This window comes from Idiotropiscis lumnitzeri, unplaced genomic scaffold (genome assembly GCF_059441095.1).
Source record: "Idiotropiscis lumnitzeri isolate Australia: NSW breed Sydney's pygmy pipehorse unplaced genomic scaffold, RoL_Ilum_1.0 HiC_scaffold_31, whole genome shotgun sequence".
NCBI classification, from domain to species: Eukaryota; Metazoa; Chordata; class Actinopteri; order Syngnathiformes; family Syngnathidae; genus Idiotropiscis; species Idiotropiscis lumnitzeri.
In genome coordinates, this window is record NW_028283569.1 from 1,694,773 (window position 1) to 1,718,634 (window position 23,862).

The 23,862-nt window shown below is 40.1% G+C and overlaps 1 long non-coding RNA gene across 1 annotated transcript; it reads right to left on the reverse strand.

The window, feature by feature from the left end:
* Nucleotides 1–21,431: 21,431 nt before the first annotated feature.
* On the reverse strand, nt 21,432–22,935 carry LOC148315950 (uncharacterized). Its single transcript, XR_015840498.1, has 3 exons — nt 22,868–22,935; nt 22,088–22,207; nt 21,432–21,494 (listed from the first exon to the last, which is right to left on the reverse strand). It is a non-coding gene; the product is annotated as an uncharacterized LOC148315950 (long non-coding RNA).
* Between the last annotated feature and the right edge of the window lie 927 nt (nt 22,936–23,862).

The window sequence follows — 23,862 nt, forward strand, 5'->3', positions numbered from 1 at the left end:
TTGCAACACTTAGAAAAAGTGTACAGCGCCAGCAGACAATGAATTTTCAGCACTAAAAAAACGAAACTTCATTAACAGCTAAACCAAACGTTTCCAATGTAAATTTCCACATTTATAGAGTGTAAAAAGGCATCCTGAAGCCTGGGAAGTAATTAATTTGATTGTCCAGTATTTCCCTTATGAGATAATGCCTCACATAGCAAATGTGTACAGTGCGAGCTGAAAATGCATTTTCAGCACTAAAAAACCAAACTTTTATAACAGCTAAACCAAACGTTTCCAATGTAAATTTCCACCTTTATATAGTGTAAAAAGACATCCTGAAGCCTGGGCAGTCATTAATTTGATTGTCCAGTATTTCCCTTATGAGATAATGCCTCACATAGCAAATGTGTACAGCGCGAGCTGAAAATGCATTTACAGCACTAAAAAAACAAACTTTTATAACAGCTAAACTAAACGTTTCCAATGTAAATTTCCACCTTTATATAGTGTAAAAAGACATCCTGAAGCCTGGGCAGTCATTAATTTGATTGTCCAATATTTCGCTTATGAGATAATGCCTCTCATAGCAAATGTGTACAGCGCGAGCTGAAAATGCATTTACAGGACTAAAAACCCAAACTTTTATAACAGCTAAACCAAACGTTTCCAATGTAAATTTCCACCTTTATATAGTGTAGAAAGGCATCTTGAAGCCTGGAAAGTCATTAATTTGATTGTCCAGTATTTCCTTCATGAGATATTGCAACACTTAGAAAAGGTGTACAGCGCCAGCAGACAATGAATTTTCAGCACTAAAAAAACGAAACTTCATTAACAGCTAAACCAAACGTTTCCAATGTAAATTTCCACATTTATAGAGTGTAAAAAGGCATCCTGAAAGCCTGGGAAGTCATTAATTTGATTGTCCAGTATTTCCCTTATGAGATAATGCCTCACATAGCAAATGTGTACAGTGCGAGCTGAAAATGCATTTTCAGCACTAAAAAACCAAACTTTTATAACAGCTAAACCAAACGTTTCCAATGTAAATTTCCACCTTTATATAGTGTAAAAAGACATCCTGAAGCCTGGGCAGTCATTAATTCGATTGTCCAATATTTCTTTTATGAGATAATGCCTCTCATAGCAAATGTGTACAGCGCGAGCTGAAAATGCATTTACAGCACTAAAAAACCAAACTTTTATAACAGCTAAACCAAACGTTTCCAATGTAAATTTCCACCTTTATATAGTGTAAAAAGGCATCCTGAAGCCTGGAAAGTCATTAATTTGATTGTCCAGTATTTCCTTCATGAGATAATGCCTCACATAGCAAATGTGTACAGTGCGAGCTGAAAATGCATTTTCAGCACTAAAAAACCAAACTTTTATAACAGCTAAACCAAACGTTTCCAATGTAAATTCCACCTTTATATAGTGTAAAAAGACATCCTGAAGCCTGGGCAGTCATTAATTTGATTGTCCAATATTTCCCTTTTGAGATAATGCCTCTCATAGCAAATGTGTACAGCGCGAGCTGAAAATGCATTTACAGCACTAAAAAACCAAACTTTTATAACAGCTAAACCAAACGTTTCCAATGTAAATTTCCACCTTTATATAGTGTAAAAAGGCATCCTGAAGCCTGGAAAGTCATTAATTTGATTGTCCAGTATTTCCTTCATGAGATAATGCCTCACATAGCAAATGTGTACAGTGCGAGCTGAAAATGCATTTTCAGCACAAAAAACCAAACTTTTATAACAGCTAAACCAAACGTTTCCAATGTAAATTCCACCTTTATATAGTGTAAAAAGACATCCTGAAGCCTGGGCAGTCATTAATTTGATTGTCCAATATTTCCCTTATGAGATAATGCCTCTCATAGCAAATGTGTACAGCGCGAGCTGAAAATGCATTTACAGCACTAAAAAACCAAACTTTTATAACAGCTAAACCAAACGTTTCCAATGTAAATTTCCACCTTTATATAGTGTAGAAAGGCATCCTGAAGCCTGGAAAGTCATTAATTTGTTTGTCCAGTATTTCCTTCATGAGATATTGCAACACTTAGAAAAAGTGTACAGCGCCAGCAGACAATGAATTTTCAGCACTAAAAAAAACGAAACTTCATTAACAGCTAAACTAAACGTTTCCAATGTAAATTTCCACCTTTATATAGTGTAAAAAGACATCCTGATGCCTGGGCAGTCATTAATTTGATTGTCCAATATTTCCCTTATGAGATAATGCCTCTCATAGCAAATGTGTACAGCGCGAGCTGAAAATGCATTTACAGCACTAAAAAACCAAACTTTTATAACAGCTAAACCAAAACTGGGTTTAGCTAGTCAGTAAAACACTCTTTATAGTGTAGCAACGTTAGTAACGCTAAATTCTTACCTAGTTTATGAGACGAGTGCTGTACTTGACTATTTTTTGTAATTTATTATTATTTATTTTTTTAATGCTTTATAGAGCAAATTGCACCTATGACAGTTGTTATTACCACAGAAGCCATCTCAAATGGTTGCAAACTCTGAGGGTGACTTTGAACCGGAAGTCCCGCCTCAATCGTCATCTGATTGACAGCGGAATCCTGGAGCCAGAGAAGAGAAAAGAATCAGACACGAAGTTGAAGAAGCGAAAAAAAATAAACATCGAATCTTAAAGTTCTCGCAACGAGGGTGACTGTTGGGGTCTGGAGAAGTGACCGGGAGATGGGGAGCCCCGTATTTTGGTCTTGGTAAGAGGGTAACTCACTTGATGTTGACGAGGGAACCTATGCCGCTATGCTATATACCGTCGTGAGAAAACTACGGCCTGGGGGCCACATGCGGCCCGTTAAACGTTTTAATCCGGCCCGCCGAATTTGAAAAAAAAAAAAATAAACCTTGTTAATGTTTTATTTTCAAAATAGTGTGGTTTTTCAAAGACAAGCTTTTGTTCACTTTCATTTAAAATTAAATGTTTTTTTTTTCTCAGATGAGATGAGGTTACCAAAACACTCCATCCATCTGCTCCTGGTCCAGCCCCTCTGTCAAATTTTAGAACCCATTGTGGCCCGCCAATAAAAAAGTTTTCCCACCCCTGCTATATACTATAAACTATGTTAATGTCGTCAGGCCATTATAGAGTATTTCTTCTGACATTTTGAAGGAGAAATAATACTCAACGTTTTATTTTTTTATGATGTTTGAGGCATTCTGACTGAAATACAGTTAAATTGAGGTTACCAGTAGTCATTTCCATTACCTGTAAATGTAAATTAGAATGTAACTTACTACAGTGAACCCTCGGTTATCGCGGTTAATGGGGACCGAGACCACCCGCGAAAACTGAAAATCCGCGAAGTAGCGGCGCACCTTCAAAAATGCTTAAAAAAAAAAAGTGCGAAGTAGCGGCGCACCTTCAAAAATGCTTAAAAAAAAAAAGTGCGAAGTAGCGGCGCACCTTCAAAAATGCTTAAAAAAATAAATAAATAAAATAATATATATATATATATATATATATATATATATATATACGGGTAGAGAGAGAGAGGGTGAAATTCATGTTATAACAAAAAAAAAAATTATTAAAACATTTTTTTATTCCCCAGCCATTATTTTTGTATTTATTCAATTACTTCTTTTTGTATTTATTTAATTACTTCGACTTTTACCTGCTGGTACGCCGTCCGGTGTGCCCTGGCATTCTTCATTTATTTATTCATTTATTCATTCATAACTGACAGCCTCGCGCTCCGCTCATGCCCGGGCGGAAGGTGTTCCTCTTCGGCTTAACAACCACGCACGCCGGCCGGTCTCCTCCGGAGCTCTCGCACGGTCCCGAACGGAGCGAAATGTCACCCCGCTAGTGCCCGGGCGGAAGTTGTTCCTCTTCGGCTTAACTGCCACGCACGCTGGCCGGAGCTCTGGTACGGTCCGAACCGCGCGAAACGTCGCCCCAAATCGTGCCCGGGGGAACGTGCTCTTCTTTGTCCACTCTCCTCTTCGCCCACGTTCTTCTTCGGCGCACGCCGGCCGTCTAACCACTCCAGCGCCCCGTCGTGCCGCTCGGCGAAACTACAATGCCCCCGAATATTTTTTAGACCCGCGAAGCACTGAACCCGCGAAAGGTGAACCGCGAAGTAGCGAGGGTTCACTGTATTGCAGCCAGATACCTATAAAATGTCATTTAATTTGCACTGTTTTGATCGCCACTGTTTTGCTCATTGAACAACAAATGAAAAGATGAATCATACACAGTGTTTGTAAAGATAATTGTCAATGTTTTATTAAATGAAATTCCAATGTAAAATTGTGTAATATTGTGTTATATAATGGGTCTACAACATACATTTCTCACAGACAAGTAGAGCTTTTTCTCATGAAATGTGTTGAAAAAAAACTAACATTTGAACATTGTTTTGCGTTACAACATCCGTGTTTACTGGTCATAAATTATTAACTTAAGTTTAATATACACTACACGAGCTGGGTAGCCACCACGCCTCAACCACCATAACAAGTTCGCTAACCCTTTAAGTCGAACGAGGTAGCTAACATATCGGGTTCAATTTGTACCAAAAATATGCTGTTGTGCCTTGTGTCTCTGTATATGTCGTCATGACGTGTCATTTGACAAAGCCTTGTGTCGATGTTAGTTGTCGATGTAACAGTCTTTGTTAGATGTCAATGTATGTCTATGTTAGATCTCAATGTGTCGATGTTAGATGTCAATCTATGTGTCTATATTAGATGTGTTTATGTTCGATGTCTATGTAAATGTTTGTTAGATGTCGATGTGTGTAAGATGTCTATGTAAAGGTTGGTTAGATGTCGATGTCTATGTAAATGTTTATGATGGATGTCGATGTGTCTGTTAGATGTCCGTGTTTGTTAGATGTGATTGTAATGGTTTATGTTATAGACGTCAATGTAAGTGTCAATGTTAGATGCCCATGCATGTTTGTTAGATGTCGATATATGTGTCATTGTTACATTTCAACGTAAATGTTGTTCGTGCAAGTTTCCAGTCCTCCAGCCACGTGACATCATGCGCGTCAAAGTGATAACTCGTACATTTCACGGAGGGAAAAAAAACAGACACCATTGGTAGTTTTGACCGGGAAAAAAAAATCATTTATTTTTTTCGAACACCTCATGTCTCTTTCAGCGTAAGAATAAACATGACACGACCAAAATAAAATATACCAACACAGGCAAATATTTAAGGAGCACTCAAGAGATACACTTCAGCTCATTTAATCCCACCTATTTTTACTAACGCAAACCCTTCAATTATAGCGCCCACAGAATAGTGTGCTATAATGCTATAAAAATATGGAGCCTTTACCTGACAGCGTTTGAATATAACTGAATTCCCATTGCTCACGAAAAACTGAGAAACTAAGAACAAACATTTCAAGCACAAGCTTGACTTGACTTCAACAGTTCTATTTTTTCTTTTGTGACAGCTCAGACATCAAAATAATGCTTTCCTTCTATAAAATAAAAACAGCATGACAAAAGGTGCTGAAATAAACTATATACGGAAGTGCGTGAGTGACAGTGTGTGCATGTGTTTTTGCAACGCATGTGTACACCCCGCCATACAAATTACACAATTCGTTGGGTATGTGGTATACACTTAAAAACAATTGCCTTGGAGCAAGTGAACACAACACGTCTCACACTGTATACATGCTGTAGAAGGGCTGGGCGATATGACCTCAAATCAATATCGCGAGAAATCGAGCAATTTTACCTCGATAACGATAAATGCACAATAAATTCCCACGTGGACTAAAATCAAAATAAATGCAGGAATTGCATATTGACTGTTTTTTTTATTGACCAACTGGTACACTTTACTTTCAATGAAAAATAAAAGTACAAAAATCATTTGTATGAACATTCCAAATAGCTTGCAGGGTTCGCGGTTAACTTTAAAAACTGCTTGCCCATAGGGCAAGTGCCACTAAAATTTGCCTTGCCCGAGTGGCCAAATTACTTGGGCAAGTGACAATTTTTTTTCTCTAAGAATAAAATGTTTATGGTTGTAAAATGTGCGCCACAAATGTAAATAAACATATAATCTGATAAGCATAAATTAATCTTGTTTTCATCGTCAACCATGAAACCCTACTCACAAGAGCAAATGTATCATCCTGTGCAGTTATTGAAAATGTTAATTGTAGTTTTAATAATTAACAAATCTGCATGTTAAATTGGGAAAATGATATTACAGCAATCCAGATGATCAATTTTAAGTCCAGGAGAGCGTATTAATTGAGGAATCACATGAGTAAATTATGAGTGTGGCAAATTTGTGTATTCCTTTAAGACCAGTGCCTGTGGTGCTGCCTCCATAAGTTTCATAGCATAAACAGAACACAGTCACTGACACTATGTCAGGTCACATCATGGAGCTAATGAATTAACAGCCAATAATCAAATATTACTCCCTTCCTTACTCACAACTGAATTGTCTACTTAAAAATATTCGAGCTATTTTAGTCATGTCAGAGGAATCCGAAATGTTCGGATTTGAACGAACTCGTCGCCAATTTTCGGCCAAAATATCGTAGGTTTTTGTTGTGTTTTTCAAACTTCAAATGAGGATGCTACGACAGCGAGTTCCAATACTGCGGGATTTATTGACGTCCACTTTAACTCGACATTCACTGAACTAACTGATCCCCGTAGCGCCCGCCCATTGCCCCCGATAAGGCCAATGGACCATACCAAAACATAAGGGGTTGTCTGGGTTAAACCATCACCATACAGTGCACACAAACAGATCACACCACCGTTTTCGTCAAAATTAAAGATATTTGGCTGCTTTAAAAAATGCTTGCCCGGTCGGGCAAGTTGCCCATAATTTTACCTTGCCCGTGGCCAAATTTCACTTGCCCCGGGCAATCGGGAAGCGGTTAACCGCGAACCCTGAGCTTGCTTTGCATGACTTGAACAATGTCACAAAGAAAAAGGGTACCTCTTGCGAAATCTTTTTCTGCAAATAGATTGCGCCAAGATGCTCTCATGATGTAAATAATGGCAAATAAAAAAACGCTAAATAAAATGAAAGAAAATGTCAATGCAAGCCAAATAAACAAGTGGGTATTATCGGGGAAAATGTGCCGTCTCGAGTACTCTGCTGCGCAGTCGCCACTTGTCATCTATGTAATGCACAGTTAGGCTCAATCAGGGATCCATGTTGCGACCCGACCACAAGTCGGATGTAGATGCAAAATGCTTGACATGTCTAAGCTCCCGGCCCGATGTAGTCCATATCGGGAAATACGGCTTTCATGAAGCGTTTAAATCCTGTGCGCGCCACGTAACTAGAGGAGCTTTATCTTTAGCTATGTGCTAAGCTATCGCGTCCACCTCTGAGACGTTCTCTCGTATGGTGTCGCCTCCGTTCATGGGCTGTTGTCACTTGTCGAACCTTGCTTCTCACTTTGAACTTTCAGCACAGCATGGTTGTGTTGTGGGTGGTGAGAAAGCTTCTGGATTTGAATCGCCAGCAACGAGAGCGACAGACGGGTGGAGTCACATGACTAGAGGCGCTGTAGCGGTCTTAAAGGGGCATGAACATTGCCGCAGACAAAAGGCTTTTCTTTTTTTATTCATCGAATTTACCGACATGGGCAAAATGATTTCGGTCATTGTAATAAATTTCGGTAACGGTAAATTTTCGGTTTATCGCCCAGCCCTATGCTGTAGCATGGCTTTTTTTGCCGTGGGTGTCAAATATTTTACTTTGTTTTCAGAGTGCTTACAGACCTCTTGGTTTTGCCTCAAAATAATTGTCTGCAAAGCAGTCTGTGCCATCCGCATCATTGATGTGCAGGAGTAGCTTGTTGGTAATAAATAGCTGCAAGAAGTCCGCTGTTTGCCGCAGCATCCAGTGGTCCAGCGCTCGCAGTGAAAGTCTTGTCTGGCAGCCCGAACCATCCCCAAACATTTCGAGATGCACGCCCACTAAATTCCAGAAATATAAACATGGACAAACTTGACATTCTTCCAGATTCTGTCTCTTTGCATTGTTTTGAAGTTACTCCTGCAACTTTTCCACTTCTTCGATCCTCCCCATTGTCTGAAAAAGAAGTGTATATTTTGATTTGAAATAATGACCTCAACATACCAATACATTTGTTTATCATCTGAACTGGATTATTTTGAAACAACATTTGGGTTGGACATCTGGGATTTGTTGTTGTGTATATTCAGAGTAATCCTTTTCTTGTATATAGCTAAAGCAATAGTCGCTGGCCTTGAAAATGGGTACAAGACTTGACCAAATTAAGATGCCATAAGGTCTAATTTGCCCCTTCTCTACCACAACTGATTTAGAGGCCATTAGTAACAGATTTGAGAAGACCACTTTTAAAGATATGAAGCCAGAGCTCGGCACCGGACCCATTTTAATTATTTATTATAATTTTAATGTATTATTGAGCAAATGACACAATATGTCAGTAGTGATTACCACAGAAGTCATGTCAAAATAGTGCAAATTCTGAGGTCGACTTCAAATCAGACAGGCGGAGACGAGCGCCAGAGAAGAGATGAGAATCAGAAGAGATGTTGAAGAAGCTAATAACAAAAAAAACAAAAAAACACATCAAATCTCCATGTAGTAGCAACGGGGATGGCTCATGGGGTCAGGAGAAGTGAGCGGGAGATGGGGAGTATGAGGTGCCGTTGGGGACAAAAGTCAGGAATCGCTTCACACTTCTGAAATGCACTCTTACACACCAGTGAAATTGTTGTTGCTCATGCATACTTATGAAACGCTATCATACATACGAGTGAAACGCTCTCATACACACTAGTGAAATAGTTGTTGCTCATACACTCGTCAAATGCGCTCATACACATAGGTGAAACATTCTCATACACACCAGTGAAAGGCGCTCAGGCACAATTGTGAAATTATTGTTATTCATAAATACAACTGAAACATGCTCATGCCCATACACGAGTGAAATGCTTTCATACAAACACCCACACTGTTGAAAATGCTGTCATGAACACAAGATCGCTTACAAATACTAAAATGTAAAAATTAATCATTTATTTAGCAGGGATGCATGGTGGGCGACTTGTTAGCACGATGGTCTCACAATGCAGAGGTCGCGGGATTGATTCCGGCTTTCCTGTTTGGAGTTTGCATGTTTCCCACACGCCTGCGTGGGTTCTCCGGTTTCCTCCCACATTCCAAACACATGCATGGCAGGTTGTTTGGACACCCTAAATTGGTGTGAGTGTGAGCGCGGATGGTTGTTTGTCTTTGTGTGACCTGCGATTGGCTGGCAACCAGTTTAGGGTGTACCCCACCTACTGCCCCAAGATAGCTGGGATAGGCTCCAGCACCCCCCGCAACCCTTGTGAGGAGAAGCCGTACAGATAATGGATGGTGGGATGGCATTCATAATGGACGGCCGCCACGGTGGGCGACTTGTGAGCACGATGGTCTCACAATGCAGAGGTTGTGGGATCGATTCCGGCTCCGGCCTTCCTGTGTAGAGTTTGCATGTTCTCCCAAGCCTGCGTAGTTTTCTCTGAGTTCGCCAGTTTCCTCGCACATTGCAAAAACATGCATCCATTTACTCTGATGCCAATGTTTTCTGTACCTTATGGCAGATTTTTCTCTTTGCCGAAGACTATTAGCACTTGTAGAGCGAGGACCTGTGCCACAGTCGTCAACTGCACCCTAAAATCTGATCATTTTGTATTTTAGACATTACACACTACACAGTTAAAGATGGTCCAAAAAAGAAAAATGGATTAATGTATTTCAACTTACATAATACTCTTTAAAGAGCTGACCAGCTCATTCCCAGAGGTACGTATTGGGGCGTATTGGTCGTCTTTACAGAAGACTCCAGGAGGTAACTCAGGTTTGACCTTCAGCCACAACAGAGTGTTGGGTGTGAGTGCTTCCAAGTCGTTGAGGTCGGAAGATGTCCTTGTGATAGGCCTGCTGTTTATAACTGCTTCAGCCTCACCAAGCAAGGTATATTGACTTTCTTCACCCGAAATTTGTTCTTTTACAGTGACATTCAGGATTTTTCTCACAGACCAAATAAGTCGCTCACAGCTTCCTCCGTGGTGGGAACCTGCTGGGGGATTGCTATGCCACTGAATACCTTTTTGCAGCAAGTGTTTCTCGATTTACTTAGTGTTCCATTCTTTGATTGATTTCTTCATTTCACTGTCAGCTGATCTAAAGTTGGTTCCGTTATCAGAATACATCTCTCTCACTTGTCCTCTTCTGACAAGAAATCTTCGGATTGCGTTGAGACAAGCATCTGTGTCACGTGAAGATGCAATTTCCAGATGTACGGCTCGTACAGCGAGACATGTAAAAATCACGCCGTATCTCTTTACTTGTCCTCTAACCCTACTTACTTAGAATGGACCAAAATAATCAACGCCAATTCTCTTGAAAGGCGGATCGTCAGGTAGCACTCTTCTGATGACTCTAGCAGCTCGAGGTATCCAAAACTGTTGATGCAGATTAGCCATCATGTGGTTCCTTCCAGCGTGAGCTGTAATCTCATGAATGTATCTCAGGACTAGCTTTGTGTTATGTGAATCCTTGGCAAGATGGCTTGCTGTTTTGCTGTTTCAGGCATGGCTGCGTGGCTCAACTGTCCACCAACCCTCATGACACCATCTTGAAGTACTATATTGAACTTGTAAAGTGGGCTACTTTTCTTCACCCTTTTTTGTTTTTCAAATATGGCTAAATCTTTTTTGAAACTTCGCCTTTGACAGTATTTCACAAGTTCTCTTTCTGCTTTATCCAAGTCGTCGCAGGTCAAATACTTTCCTTTGACAGTTCTCTTGAATAAATTCATCTTGCCTTCTTCACCTAATGTGATTAACTCCTTTCTATTTTCCTTTACTCTGTCAGTAAGTCTTTCAGCTTTAGAAACCAGGCTACGGCCTGCTTCAATGCTGTCCAAGACGAATAATGGTTCATCCACTGGCCCAGAGAATCTTTGGGCTACAGTGACTGAATTACATGCACTTGAGTCACTCATTTGACCTCCAGGTCATTAATTGGTAATTTGAAGTGGTTTTTGTGTTTAACTAAATTCCTGGACACTGCCTGATTTTTTTCAGAGCTGTACAACCACTAGAAAGGGTGGTTCCCACAATGTGAGTTTTGCTCAGGTGGCCCAACAATGTCACAAAAACAAGTAGGGGTGTGTGTGTGTGTTTGTATAAGCTACATGTTGGGGACCAACATCGGACAGCACACCCACTGTAGGGGACCAAAATTTTTGTGGGGACCAAAAATCTGGGCCCCACAAAAAAGAGCATTGAATTCAGTGATAAGAAGCTCAGGGGGAGGTCCTGTCAAAGTTTCAGGGCTTCCCAGGAAGGTCACAAAAACAAGACGAGTGTGCTAGAAATGTGTGTGCGGAAAAATTACTCAGGATCGCTGTCTAGTGGTCGGTCCCGGTACTGCACTTACGCACACTTCACACACTCGGCTGGTCTGCGCATGTGCAGGACAGTCTGCTTTATGTCAGGCAGCCACCCTCCCCTCCCCCACAGCCCAACCCGAAAAATTGAGATGTTAGTTAAGTATTTATTCCTATTATTGAGTGAGATTACATATTTTTACTTGGCAGCTGGCACAACAGCTAAGCTTGGAGCACAGTTATTGCAAAATAAAATAAATAAACAGTAACAACAATAACGATTGTTAATATTGTTATACTTTATAGCGTAACCTATTTATACTAATTTTCTGTATGCAATTTCAAGTGCAACTAATATAGTTGTGCATATAGATAGCCACCAAACTCCATACATTAGATAAAAATAAGAGCCACGATGTTAACCAATTAACAGTTCAAGAAAAAAGCAGACATCCAAGAACTTGCTTTGTTACTTTTGCGTGGCCAGAACTACAAACCCCAAAGCAGAGCAAACCCAAAACATCAGAGAAAGTACAATACTTTTGTCAAGGAGTGGTGCTGCTGCTTTGCGATCGCTGCCACCATAGTGAACGCGCTCCCACATTCGTGCACACGCACACATGCCACACACCTGTTTTCCACGTCCTGTCAGTCCACTCCGTCGGTCCGCATTTATTTCGTTGGTCAGCCATCACGGTTGGGTGCGCACTAGATCGCTGTTAAACCATCTTCTACGCCACAGTCCTCGTGTTCAACAAACATTTCTCCCGAATTCGCCTACCATGCACAACTCTCCACTTTCAAACCGAGCGCCGCTGTTACTTCCGGGTTTTTAGCGCCAAGCACTTGACGCTAGCGTGTGACGTCATGGCGAAATACTAGGTTTTAAAATAAAAATTTTCTTTTTTTTGTACAGTCTAAGTGCATGGGGTTATGATAGATCGAATGAGTATACCTTTATGTACTCACTAACATTTATGTTGATCATAAAATGTTGTTTTGATGAAGAAAACTGTTATTTTTTAGAATCAATTGGCTTAGGGCACTTGGGCAAACTACGGCCCGGGGGCCACTTGTGGCCCGTTAAACGTTTCAATCCAGCCCCCCAAACTTGAAAAAAATTAAATGAATAAGCCTTGTTAATGGTTTATTTTCTAAATACTGTGGTTTTTCAAAGACATATATATTGTTGTAATGCTTTTGTTCACTTTCGTTTAAAATTAAATGTATTTTAGGACTCATTGTGCCCCCCCCCTCCCAATCAAAAAGTTTGCCCATCCCTGGCATAGTGGATGGGCCGAGGAGTTTAAAAGGCACACATCATGCATTTTTCAGTCAGTTTTAGCCAGGGCTTGGTATGGGGAAGACCAGCTGGTTTACATGTAATCATTAAATTTTCCCAAGTTTTATTTAAGTTAATTGGACAAAACAAAAAAAACGCAATATTCTTCTGCCAGAGAGTATGTAATATTCTTCTGCCATTTTATTGTAGAGGGCCATTTTGAGCCCCTAACAATATTATTCAACCAAGAGATCATGAGTCGTCGCCCACTTACTTTCTGAAGTCAGCTGGGATGTCACGGCTGTGACCCTCGTGAGGATAAAGTGGTTCAGATGGAAAAGTAGGACTAAGGGCTTTTTCTCAGGTTTCCATGCGCAAATCCATGTATATTAGGTTAATTGGAGACTCTAAATTCTCTACTCATCAAATGACATTCGTGACCCTGATGGATAGATAAAATAGATTATTAATCTGCCATGGGAAGTCCAAGGTGTCTGGTAGAAAGAAATGCATTCATACACTCATTACACAGTCAACCAAGCAAAGACACAAAGCCTAGGGCAGGGGCGGGCAAACTTTTTGATTGGAGGACCACAATGGGTTCTAAAATATGACAGAGGGGCCGGACCAGGAGCAGATGGATGGAGTGTTTTGGAAACCTCACCTCATCTGAGAAAAAAAATACATTTAATTTTAAATGAAAGTGAATAAAAGCATTCCAACAATAATATTTGTCTTTGAAAACCACAGTGTTTAGAAAATAAAACATTAACAAGGTTTATTCATTAAATTTTTTTCAAGTTCGGCGGCCCGGATTAAAACTTAACGGGCCGCATGTGGCCCCCGGGCCGTAGTTTGCCCTCCCCTGGCCTAGGGCATAAACACATACATGTAATATCCAATCCGCTTATTCTCACAAGGATAGCGTGCTGGAGCCTACCCAGCTGTCAACGGACAGTAGGCGGGGCACACCCTGAAGTGGTTGCCAGCCAATCGCAGGGCACGCAAAGACGAACAACCATCTGCGCTCAAACTCACTCACAAATGCAACCTCCACACAGGAAAGCTGGGTCCCGGGATCGAACCCTGCACCTTGGGACTGCGAGCCGGATGTCCTAACCAGTCTTAACTCATTAAATACCAGCCATTTTCACTGGAGCAACCCGCTCAATCCCAGCGTTTTCCTGGGTTTTGACTAATATTGCAAGGCCCACAGAATATAGTATTCTAATGCTATATAGACATGGAGCACACCCGAAGAAAGATGAGACTCTCTTCTTTCAACAGAAAAAAATGTTTGTTCCTATCTTTTTCCATTCTTGAGCAATCGGCATTTGAAAATAGCTAAATTTCATGAAAACTCCAATCCCTGGGGAAAAAACTGAGAAAATGAGCTTTTTGTAAACTGATGCATTTTGACCATAATTTGAATTTTGACACTATTATTTATGGCTTTTATGACACCTCTAACATCTAAATAATGCATGCCTTCTATAAAATAACAAAAAAAAGCACAAAAAATGTTTTTGATAAAATAAATTTATTTGCACATAACACTAAACGACTGAACTGTTGAACTATGTACAAAAATGAAATACATCAGTGTCATACATACTTTTTTTTTGTGTGATATAAAATAAAACAGTTGCCTTGATGCAAGGGCACACAACATAGTTCACACCACATTCTTGTTTCACTCCGTTTGCCTTTGCACAAACAGACCCGACACTTTCGTTGTGGTCTGGCTTTGCTGGTCCGTGGAAAATAGGCGAGCTTGTGTTTGTCCACTGGGGTTTGTGTGAAAATAATTGTCTGGGAAGTGATTGCTGGCATCCGCGATGTGCTGCAGAAGCTCATCCGTGAGAAACAGCTGCAGGAAATCAGCTGGCTCCTCAGACTCCAAATGGGCAGCGGCATTCAGTGGTCCAGGGGTTGCTGTAAAGTCGATTTTCCTCGGTTGCCATCCAGTGTGACGCCATCCGGAACCACTGCTTCCTGATGCACAACCTGTAAATTACAGAAATACAAACAATTGGAAATATATATTTATTGCTGCATTTTATTGCTGGCGTGTGAAGTTTCATATTATAATTTACCTTTCTTTACACCAACAAGACGAGGAGGAACTTTCTTGCCGCGGGATGCACAATCTGTGAATTTTAGAAAGTATGCATGATTACCACACCATTCAGTATTGTTGTTTCCTCGTCGGGGAGGAGATGCGCTCGCGCGTAACTGCACATTTACGCGACATTTTCTGCCCGCAAGATGCATGATATGTACAATAAAAGCATGAGGGCTAAAACCACATGTTCAATGGTAACTTGTGAGCGTTTACTTCCTCGTCGGCGAGGACTTACGCTCGCGTGTAATTGTGCAATAGGCGCCCGGACGAGAAAGTCAGCGAGCAAGCTTGCGTCTAACTGCACATTTACGCGACATTTTCTGCCCGCAAGATGCATGATATGTACAATAAAAGCATGAGGGCTAAAACCACATGTTTAATGGTAACTTGCGAGCGTTTACTTCCTCGTCGGCGAGGACTTACGCTCGCGTGTAATTGTGCAATAGAGGCGGCCGGATGAGGAAGTCAGCGAGCAAGCTCGCGTCTAACTGCACATTTACGCGACATTTTCTGCCCGCAAGATGCATGATATGTACAATAAAAGCATGAGGGGTAAAACCACATGTTCAATGGTAACTTGCGAGCGCTTACCTCCTCGTTCGGGGGGATCTGGTGAGGACTCTCAGCTGCTTTGGCTATTGTCCGAAGGCAGGCGATGCAGGCCGCAAGGCACGCGCACCCTCTTTAGACGCCGTTTTGTTGTGACGACGACGAAGCGTCATCCTCTCAACCAAAGCGTCTCCATCGCCTTGATGCTTTTAGGAAGCTTTTTTTTTACAAAAAAGCATTCCTCGATCGTCATTTGCTTGGAGGATTTCATTGCTAACGCTACTAATGCGACTGCTGCTAGTGCTGCCGATGCTGCTGCTACCCACGCTGCTCTCCACACTTATAAGTCTACCCCAGGATCCCGCCCCCCCATTTGTACCTCTGGCGCAGATTCAAGGCGGATCTTTTGCACCTCTGCCCCCTGCTGGGTGATTTTTACATGATTCACAATGCGGACAAGGCTGATTCTCAGTCAGAGGTTGCATCAGACCCTTATGTACACTATGACGTAAAAAAGACAGGAAACGTACTTATACGTCTTTGGTAGAGGGCGCCATTGCATTAAAAGACGTCTTTGTACGTCTAAGGGAGTAAATGAGTTGAACAAAGTACAGGGTCCTTCACCTGACTACAGATGATCTTCTGGGGACTTTATTTGGTTTTAATCACTTTTGGGGTCTGTATCTATGCACACTCCCTGGTTTTGCTACCTTCCCGGGTACCACATACACACTGCTTAGTTTCTCTGCCTTCGTGGGTACCACATACATATTGCTTGGTTTCTCTGCCTTCCTGGGTACGACATACACACTGCCTGGTTTTGCTACCTTCCTGGGTACCAGTCACACAAACGTCAGACGACTCAGCACATACCGACTGTCTCAGCACTACACACTTTCACTCCAAGGCAGTGCTGTGAACCAACTTACTGACAAGAGGTAGTATTTAGAATTTTAAAAAGTGCTTGAAAGGTTTTGTTCATGTAAAACCAACAGATTATGACATTATTATTATTATTTAAATCAGTATTAAACAGCATCAGCATAGGTTAAAGATATTATACAGACTATATACGATAAAAAAATACTAAACCACCCTTGCTTTTCCGTCATTTCTTGTATAAGTTAACACACAGATGTATAACATTTGTTTATACAAATATAACGATTAAAAAGTAGCTGATTAGAGTTTTAATTTTGTATTCATTAATCTGTAATAAAAATGGACATATTTTGGTTAATAAAATTAACAAGAAATAAAAGTAAAGGGTGTTCTAATACTTTTTTCAAGATTGTCCTAACATACATTTAATGTTTACAGTATATGTCTTCGGAAGAAGCGCAGCATTAGATTTTTTTTTTTGTTCTCTCTCTTTGACTTCTGAATTTGAATTTCTGTCACAGATGTGCTTGAATTCTATTTTGGATGATTTGTGTTAAACTGCACAAATATTTGAAGAGCCATAGAATTCAAGAATCACACCAGTGCTGCTACTCCTCCGAACGGGTGAACGCCCTTGATTAACAACCTGCGTTGAGGTGGCTTTTGAGATTCGTGGTGTGGGAGAAAAATCTCTGAAGGCATTCTTAGACTTCAAGAGAGGGTCCACAATTTTCAAAGATTCACTTCCGTCTGAATCAGAGGCCTCACTTGTATCCGGAATATATTCATCTCCACTGTCATCTGAGTTGGAGTAATAATGCTTATCCATTCCAAAGTCAGCCTGTTTTTTTAATCTAAAAAACAACAACAACAACGAAATATAAAGGATAGAAGGCAGGAGACCAATAAAATATATGCAATTTGCTTGTAAGATTCCCTGAAATCTATATGGGTTGTTTACCTGTATACTTTTGGTCCTCCTGAGCCTTGGGATAGTAATATGGTCTGGGTCTGAGGCACAAAGTTCAGGGGCAGGATTTGACAATGATTCGTCAGAATCTGTGTCGTTATTCCAAGGAAGATTCAGCCCATATTTTTTGTCCAAGGGAGGAGACTGGGTTGCATCAGAGTCCAAGAGAAAATTGAGAACCCATTAAATACTTAATCCCCAGAGGAATCTGCACAGAAAAAGGTCTTAATTCTATTTGAAAAAAAAAAAAACTAAAATATTGATGAATGATATTATGACAAAATAATGTAATAACAAAATTAGAATGATTTTAGGAAATTATTTGCAAAACCAAAACATTGTGGTACGATAATAATGCATATAATTATTCTACGCAGCTATATTTAACAAAAACACTTAATTGACCGTAACAAAAAGCTCCCGGGAGGAAAACTACATTAAATGTTTTTTTAACAGGGCAGTGAAAATATTGGAAAATAAAAAAAATAATGAATAAAATAATATGAAAAAAGAATTCAATGTGTATCGATGGACCCATATGAAATACTTATATCGCTATGTACTTATCAGCCATATCGCCCAGCCCAATATGTAACTGCAACTTCAAAACCTCGGGCCATAACAGGATTGTAACATGGGATGCATATCTTCATTCCTAAATTTGTAGATCCCGAGGAGGCTGCTCAATGGTCCTGGTAATGTAAACCTCAACCAATTCGGTCACAGCCAATGTTCTCCATCCTTGTTAAGAAGTTTTGAAATGATTTAATAGATATACTATTGCAAACTATACCAGAATTTTATACATTTTAAACTTTTGATCACAATTTTACCTATTTTCTAAAAATCTGAAGAATCCACATGCCAAATCACCTGCTGTGGACACATAGGTTCTGTTCTGACAGATAATTCAGTTACAGGTTGTGTACTTAAAGCCAATAAGAGGGCAATGCAGCAGTCGACAGCCTGACGAAAGCTTAAGTCTCCCAATGAGAGAACTGTAGTGGCTGGTAGGTTCTTAGATTGTAACATAGTAAAGACATACACTACGCATAACTGTATATCATATGATGATGAGGGAAAATATTATTAGCTACGATTTATGTCCAGATATATTAGAAAACTTGTCCAACCAGCACAGGTCTATCTAACTGTAATTTTAACATCTCAAGACACGACAGGATGACCACATGATACGCATACCTCCTTTTCAGAGTCTGTCAAACCTTGAGAAGGCTGCTTCGATGTTCTGGTGGCATCAACCTCAGCCGATTCAGTCATTGTCGGTTGTCCTCCATTCTAATGAACAAGTTGAATATTAATTTAATGAATTAAAAAAAAGAAAATGGATCAGAATTTTACACATTTTAACGAACAAGTTCACGAATGAAACAAAACCAATTACTTTAGCGCATGACAATTAATCTTCAGTAGAGATATGTTGTGACTGATATTTCAGTCACAGGTTGTCTTTTGAACGCCACCAGGGCCGCAATGGAGCACAGGACAGCCAAAAGTCTTCTTGTCGGACAGCTGTAGTGGCTGGTAGGTTCTAAGATTATAACATAGTAAAGGCACATACAACTCCTAACTGTATTTCATATGATAATGAAGGAAAAGATGATTAGCTATGATTTATGTCAACAATAAAAATGGCTCTACGGGGTCCCCACGAACGCAAACCTGACAGTTGGGTGTCAGATGGCCAACATACCTGACTCGCAATTCAACTCAACTGGACCCCACAACACAAGAAAAAGCTGAGTGAGCCTCAAACCAGACATACACATTCACTGACAAATATCCTGTGACACCAGATATATTAGAAGTCTTGTCTAATCAGCACACGTCTATCTAACTGCAATTTTAACATCTCGAGACACGACAGGATGAGCACACGATACACATACCTCCATTTCTGAGTCTGTAAAGCCTGGAGGAGGCTGCTTCGATGTTTTAGTAGCATCATAAATTTATTGAATTAATTATATTTGAGGTTGGATTAGATTTTTACACATTTTAAGCCTTAGCCACCCAAAACAAAACATAAGCTCATGAATGAAATAAAACTAATTAATTTCGCCCATGCCAATTAATCTTCTGTAGACACGTGTTGTGACCAGTGTTGTTTTTGGCAGGCATTTTAGATTTTGTCCAAGTCATTTGGACAAAGTGCTGATTTGTTTACATCACATTTAGTCATCCCAATTCGTTATAGTTTTAGTCCAGTTTTAGTCAACGAAAACTAAAAAAAGGGTTTTAGTCCAGTTTTAATCGACGGAAACGCAAAAAAAGTTTTACCCTAGTTTTCGTCAATTTATTCACAAAGGTTTTAGTCCAAGCGGCACGGTGGCCCAACTGGTTAGCATGATGGCCTCACAATATTGAGGTCGTAGGTACGATTCTGGCTCCGGCCTTCCTGCGTGGGTTTCCTCTGGGTAATCCGGTTTCCTCCCATATTCTTAAAACATGCATGGCAAGTTGCTTGGACACTCTAATTGCCCCGAGGCATGAGTGTGAGCGTGGATGGTTGTTCGTCTATGCATGTCCTGCGATTGGCTGGACACCAATTCAGGGTGTACCTCGCCTACTGCCGAAGACAGCTGGGATAGGCTCCAACACCCCCCGCGACCCTAGTGAGGAGAAGCAGTACAGATAACGGATGGATGGATGGATGGATGGGTTTAAGTCCATTTGAGTTAAAACAAGGCATTCAAGGTTTCCACCCAATAACAAAGACTTTTGGATGGACTACTAAGGATTCTTCATTACAAACAGAAAAAAGTGGCAACAGTGGAATCAATACTCACTGCTCCAAAATAAGCAGAGAAGCAAAACATTTTGTTGGGCAACTGTTGTGGCTTTATTTCACTAAAAGCAACATAAAATAATTTATGAACCACATGCTAACAATTTTGTCTAGTCAACGAAAAAAATTCATGTACATCACGTCATGTTTTCGTCATAAAAGAACCTCGTATAGCTTGTCATCGTCATTAAAAAAGGGGCGTTAACGAAGTATTTTCGTCATAGTCATCAGTGACGAAAACAACACTGGTTGTGACTGATATTTCAGTCCCAGGTTGTCTCCTGAACACCACCAATTGGGCAAGGGCGCGCAGGAAAGCCTGGGGTCTTCTATTTTTACAGTATAGAAAGGCTAAATATCAAATTGAAACAGTGTTTTATATCATGAATATACAGGGTTGGTGCTGGTTCTGGTAGGGAAACCACAACATAAAGATGTCCTTAATTAGTCCCACAATGGGGATATTTGCAATATGGCATATGATGGCCTAACAGGGCCACCGCCCAGAAAGGAGTAACGCAGAACTTTGCAATACTGTCACTCCCTGACCAGTTCGTTGTTCCTGCAGAGCCAAACTTTGACTCAGACCCACAAATTTGAATTACAGATAGTGGACAATGGAGAACTCCCCCAGTCAGTCATCATGTTCAACTTCCATAGAAACTTCACATACATTTATTAGATTGCCAAACTAATTGGAAACTACATCACCAGAACACCACAAGTGGGCTCTGTTATTGTACTTAAAGATGCATCTTACAAACCTGTGTTCTCCAAGGCCAGCTGGTCCATAGTCTTAAGTTATTTCTTCGCCAACATCAATGTCTCGGAGCGCAAACAGACAGAGGTGTGGTCTGTCCTCTGTTGTCATCTTCTTCATTTTACAGTTGGGGTGCATGTGGTCATCATTAACCAGTCTTCCCAGACTGCCATCTTCTTGAGCTGCATCAACACTTAAAATAGATTAAAAAAAAAAAAAAAACAATTATTCAATCAATGTCAGAAATTAATCTTTGAGACAATCTTGTGTACACAAAACATAAAAATAGGAAATCCACAATTTTTAAATCTAAATCAAATCATACAAGAAATTTCTATTGGAATCAGACCCTATTAACAGCTTGTCTTTGAGACTTCATGATCTATATTTTCATTTGTACAGATTCAACGCATGAATAAAAGTAATTATACATTTTTGCTTAGAGAATGATTTTTCCCCTAACACTTATGGGATGAGTATGTGTTTATTTTTTTAAATAAAAACAAAAATAAGATAACATCTCAATCTTTGCCTCACCTCCAAGTTTTTTCTTGCCGGCGGAAGTCAAACAAAAAGACAGTGCCTCTTCCATCCATCTTCCTGCGTTGAGATTCATCAGAATCTATCAATTTTCCTCTGTACTCCATAATAAAGAATAAAGTCGTCTTTCCTGAAAGGGGCCTTGGTAAATACTCCTCGACCTAGTTAACAGGGAAATCAAGTTAGCTTCGTCATATTTTTAAGCACACAAATAAGGAGTCATCATATTCATTTGGGCCACTATACTAATGTAGGGTGGTTTGAAACATTGCTTCTTGTGAGGGATAGAGCAGAGCCCTTCTTTATGATTTTAAAGGAACAGACCAGCCAAAATTCATTTTCCAGCATTGCATTAGCCAGTATGTATTAGGACTGAAAGTACAAATGTCAATTGCACCTGGTTACGTAAAAAAAAAACTTTAAGATTATTTAGTTTCAAAACAATGACATACACTGTACACAGTCATATTGGATCGCGTCACGTATTACGTGCTTTACACTAGACTATCAATATCGGACTTGTTCACCGGTCTATTGTGGTATAAAAATGCCGGAGGGCGTCATCAAGTACAGCCTTAATTTAGATAGAACTCCTACCATCAGGTTTCACACTCACTGAAATAACTTGAAACTGACAAAAGTGGCAAAAGAAAAGGTCAAGACACTCTTAATGTAAAATAACCACTTAAAAAACGATGTCAGCTTGGTTATCAGAAAACAATAATATATCTTAGCAAAAGCGTTAACATCATACCTTTAAATTAGTTTATATACTTCGCTTCTAACTCTGCAGTCTTGTCCAGACCCTTGACTGCATGTTCAATAGTATCCTGCTTTGGGGACTTCCTGCATCTCAGGGAAGGCATTGTTTATTCTATAAAGAAAAAAGACAGTATTGTGTTGAGAATTATTAATACTATGGGCTAAATGGAGTTTTAACAATATCAGTGTAAGAAAAATAAATTATAAATTAAAAAAATATCAATTCCTCCATCCCAATTAACGATTTCAACCATAATAGTTTATATTGAAGTTTAAACAACAGACACAGACAGATTTATGCAGTGTGACTACAAAAATCTTACCAAAATTGCATTCACAGTAACCTTTGCTTTAAGAATCATGTAATTAACCAGTGAACATCGTGTCTTACACAAAAATTAATGACAGAAATTATCATGGTACTTGCATTCTGTGGTTCTATAACAAAAGTGCAAGCTGTTAGCTCCGCAAAGCTAACGCAACAAGCTAGCGTCCCTCGTGCTCACATTCAATGCAAACCTGACCACCGGATGACAATACGCGTCGGTTTAGTTCTTTAAATGAGTAAAAGCACCATGACGTTTTATAATTATTCAATGCTTAACTGGAGCTCGTCAATTATGTCGATGTAGGAGCACATGTTTGCTAGGCCAGTGTTGTAGGCCCACATCCATGGTGCTACTTTGTATAGTGTTTTCCACACAACTATCTCTAACTATGAACAAATGCACTCGACGCATGTTTTGAAAAAACCCCAACGAAAAACACTTACCTCTCCGTTTCAACAGCAGTTCGAACTTCGAAGTGGTGATATTCTCCAGCGTTAAGCACCTGCTCGAACTGCGAATAGGTCAAATTCAACAGCGTCTTTTTTCTGTCTTAATAAGGACGCGATGAGAGGAGGAGCGCTTGCCTTTTCGTCAGCACGCCCCGCGCGGGTGGTGCTGCTTTATCACTCTCTATCTGTGCCCGCCCGCCGGCACGTCGATAGAAAAATAATATTCCTTCAAACATTACTTTCATCTTCTTAACGTTTTGTAGTGAATTTAACAGGTTCACCACTTTTTTCAAATACACCAATGGAAAACAGGTCTTAATTGAGGAAACATACAAAGAGCGTCTCACAAACACCTTATGATGAGCAATGTAATTTGATCACGTTTTTTGTCACTGCCTGGACGTTGGGTTCACTGGCCTGGTGGCAGTGGCTTGTAGACACTGTCACTGAGTGGGAACGGATCTCAAGGTGGGTCAAACTAACCCAAGCAGTGGATCGGTCCGTTTTTTAAATTTATTAATTTTTTTATTTTATGTATTTATTTATTATTTAATACAAGGGCTTCGGCTCACTACCAGTGGGCGGGACCAAAGAATTTGGGTTTCCTTTGAGCTAGGAGGCAGTCAAAGGCAGTCCAATCCCCGGCAACATAAAGCGCCTAGCTCTGGGGACATGGAATGTCATTTCTCTGGTAGGGAATGAACCCGAGCTGGTGTGTGACTAGACCAGTGGTTCTCAATTATTTCCTGTCATGCCCCCCCTACCAAGAAGAAAACAATTCGCACCCCCCCACCACAATTTTCTTTTACATTTCGTACTAATGTACATGTTCTTTGCATATTAATGTTAGATTGTCAATAAAATATCTTACCTTAACAAAGCTAAATTGATAAAAATAAAATATCATTTTGAGAACGACTATTGTGAGGATCTCGAAACTCAGTACTCTGTGGTGCTAATATTGATGAGATGATAAATATGTTGAAGCC